Source organism: Xenopus laevis, chromosome 9_10S (genome assembly GCF_017654675.1).
Source record: "Xenopus laevis strain J_2021 chromosome 9_10S, Xenopus_laevis_v10.1, whole genome shotgun sequence".
NCBI lineage: Eukaryota > Metazoa > Chordata > Amphibia > Anura > Pipidae > Xenopus > Xenopus laevis.
The window spans coordinates 15,653,657-15,657,705 of record NC_054388.1 but is presented as its reverse complement, the minus strand read 5'-3'; positions in this window follow the sequence as shown (position 1 = coordinate 15,657,705).

The following is a 4,049-nucleotide window of genomic DNA, read 5'->3' as shown; positions in this document are numbered from 1 at the left end:
TGTGCAATTGTGCTGAATTGTAGAATGATGTACAGATTCACCATCTGCAGCAGGATCTTTGAAGGGTTGTCTGTAACCATTCTCACAATCCTCCGCATATGCCGCTCCTGTATTGTTCTTGGCCTGCAAGACCTGGGTTTTACAGCAACTGTGCTATGGCCTTCCATTTCCTGATTACATTCTTTACAGTTGAAACTGACAGTTTAAATCTCTGAGATAGCTTTTTGTAGCCTTTCTCTAAACCATGATACTCAACAATCTTTGTTTTCAGAATCTTTTGAGAGTTGCTTGAGGATCCCATACTGTCACTGTTCAAAGGGGCAGCACAACTTGCAACTGGACTCCTTAAATACTGTACTGTACCTTTTCTCATGATTGGACACACCTGCCTATGAAGTTCAAGGCTTAACGAGCTTATTTGTTGAAAGTGGAATAAATTATTATGCAGGCTGAGAGGGGTTCCCAAACTTTTTCATATGACTGTATGTTAGTGTGGCTAAGAGATTGGTATAAAGAGAAGGGATTTGGGTTTTTGGAGAACTGGGCTGATTTTTCCATTGGCTATAGGCCTTTGCCAGGGATGGGGACACCTCAATGATGATGGTACAGCTGCTTTGAGGAAGAGGATTGCTAAAAGGATGGAGGAGATGTTAATCTTTGAATGGGGATAGGAGCAGAGAGTACTTCAGGGAAGATAATTTAGATGAGAATTAGGGGAAAATTCTGGTGGAGAGGTGAATATCATATATGGTAGGGATGCCTCCGAGGTACAGACCCCACTCTGTAAAGATATGCATAGTTTAGAGCAAACAAGGTTATCAGTGCCCGAGGATATGTTTAAGCAAAAGTAATGTGGATAAGGCCCTGGGCCAGATGGAATACATCCTATGGTACAGAGAGAGCTTAGTTCAGTCTTCGCTAGGGTCCTATTTCTGATTTTCTCAGATTTATTTTCATCTAGCATGGTACCTATGAATTGGAGGAAAGCTGATATCATTCCAATATTTTAAAAGGCATTACAGTCTCGGCCTGGCAATTATAGGCAATACATGAGATCAATTTGGATTTTGCCATGACATTTGATACAGTGACCCATAAATAACTGCTTTCTATAGTAAGGAAACAGCCGATTGACAAGGGATGTGATTGTGACATCATACAAGAAAATATGGGATACAATCTGGGTCTTTTTTGTTGGAAAGGAGTGTCAAAAGATAGGGATCAAACAAGACATCAAAAGAGGAGAGAAAGTAGGAAACGGAAAATGCTGTGTTGCGAGGTATATCATATCCATAATGTAGACCAACGCGGCTCTTAAGAAGCAATATGTAGTGGAAAAGACGGCAAAATACAGAACATATTGAATGGTTAAAGTGTGAAGCAAGATTGAGAAAGAAGAATAAAGAAAAAACGGAACGAGAGAGGATAATGGAAACAAAGAAAAATAAAAAAAAGAAGAAAATTCGAAAATATACACAAAAAATAATTAAAATTAAAAAATAAAAAACAAATAAAAAATAATCAGAAAAAATAAAAATTAAAATAGAAGTATTAAGGAGAATTGAATCCAAAGTTGGGTATGAATGAGCAGCAGAGTGAGCTCTATATAAGTCCATTAACAAGGTCCGTGTCTATTGTTAATTAGCTCTCAGCCAACTTTGATCTAATCAATTAGCTGCAAGGTTACAGGTATAGATTGTGTTGGCTGGCAATTTGCATTCCATTGAATATCACCGCTATTACCCTTCCTCAACATGAATGAATGCCGCTGGGCATTCATTACCCATGTGGTAGGGTCTATCGTTGTTCCTTATTATCGGAAATATTTAAAAGGGTACAGTTGATTGTTAATTAGCTTTCTGCCAACCTAGTTCAGGTGAAATACACCGCATTCCAGGTATATACTGTATTGTTTTGCTGCAATTCACAAGTCCCTTTGCGATGCCCGCAATTACATTTCCTCGATGTTACTGCTGGCATCCATTAGCCATGTGTAGGATCAATCGTTGTTCTTCTTGCAGGCCTCCAAAAGTCTGGAGGTTTTTCTACTTCATGTGTACTTTGGGTATACATCGCCTTGTTACGTCACCATTTATAGGACCATCACTGAATAAGGTCCGTTAACAATAGTGCGTTTCTTCACTGTCTGGTGATGATGAATGTCAGTAACTTTAATTGTAGATAGTAAGCCGTATATCGATCATCAGGCATCTATTGAGTGTGTTGGGAAACTGGTCAGACGTACGTTAGATTAGCCGACATCCCAAGTGTGTCCCGTAGTTATTTCTGTCCGTGCATGGTCCACGGGATGTGTAGTCATTCGATAATTCCATGTTCATGGTAATCTCCGTAGTTGAGGAAGCCAGAGGGTTAACTGAAATCTGTAAAAAAATATATACATGGGCGAATAAATAATCCAAAGCGGAAAAAATTAGTGCTGAAAATCTGGAAAAAATAATAACACAAATAGACACATGTCTGGAATAATGGAACTGAAAAATGGAACTGGAAAATGGAGTTCACTCACGTGTGAAAAATCACTATGGAAAAGGAAAGTGAAAAGTATATAACAAATGGAAAAATACAAAAAATAAAAATGGAAACGAAAAAATGAAAACTGAATAATGAAAAATTTAATAATGAAAAAAAATTGAAAATGAAAAAAAAAATGTTGGGGTCACAAAAATGAAGAATATAAACAGAACTCAGGACAAGAACCGAGTTAATACAGAGAAAAAAGGGAGAAACGGAAAATGTAGTTAGAAAGGAGGTGGGGTCAGTCAATCTGGATAGATACACGCCCCCCGGTCACCTACAGATGGAGTGTATAGAAAACAAAAATACATGTGACTGTTATTGGGGAAATACTTTACACACTTTAAACCATTCTATATGTTCTGTATTTTTTCGTCTTTTCACAACATGTTGCTTCTTAAGAGCCCGCGTTCGTCTACATTATGGATTGATACACTTCGCAACACAGCGTTTTCCCATTCCCTACTTTCTCTCCTCTTTTGATCTCTTGTTTGATCTTTTGACACTTTGCAACAAAAAAGACCCAGATTGTATCCCCATTGAGCTACACTATGATAGAACAGTTTTATTGTTGTTACATTTATCTGAGACACACAGTGAGACTGATAACACGCGTATCAGCGATTAACGATTAATACTAACTTACTTCGTGCCCTAAGCTATGTACATTAGTTATGTTGTGTTTGTACAAATATTTCTCACTTCTTTAACAGTATTTTTTCTTGTATTTTTTCTGTATTGATGTACAGATTACATCCACTTCCCATTGTCAATCGGGCTGTTTTTCTTCCCAGCCACACCATGTATTTAATCAGTTTGTTTAATCTCCCCTCACTAGAAAGGACTGTTGTATCCGTTTCAAGTGAGTATCCAGCCAAAGGCCAACCGATTATTTTGGCTATATGCGGGTTTGCATGGTTAAAATATATATACACCACGTATCAAGGAACCGCACTCCCATATAAAACTCATTTATTTGTGTTGTACCAATTTAGATCAGTTAACAATATCTGTACAGGAGGAAAGGCGTCCTAACCAAGGACCGAAACGTTAAGCGACATTGGTACAACACAATAAACAATTGAAGTTTTATATGAGTGCTGGTTCCTTGAATACGTGAGTTTTGTATATATTACAGTATGTTATATTGTCATAAAAAAATTCAATGAACCCACCTGGAGAGTACACCCAGTGCTGCTGTCTTATATTAATATATATATATATATATATATATATATATATTATTATATATATATGAAAATATTACTATAAATACCGCACATAATACCCCCAGAACCATCAACTAGTTGTGTGGTCCCCAGCCGGCTCATGAGATCAGCCGTCGGTGTTTCCTCCACAGCAGAGTGAATGAACATGATTGTAGGATTAGTAGGTCAATGAGTCAAGCATGGCAAGACTACTGCACATGGGATGAGGGCACAACAGTCTATCCCACCCCAATGCTTGCCCTGCAAGGAAAGAGCCAAAATATCTCTGTTATCTCTCTCTTTTTT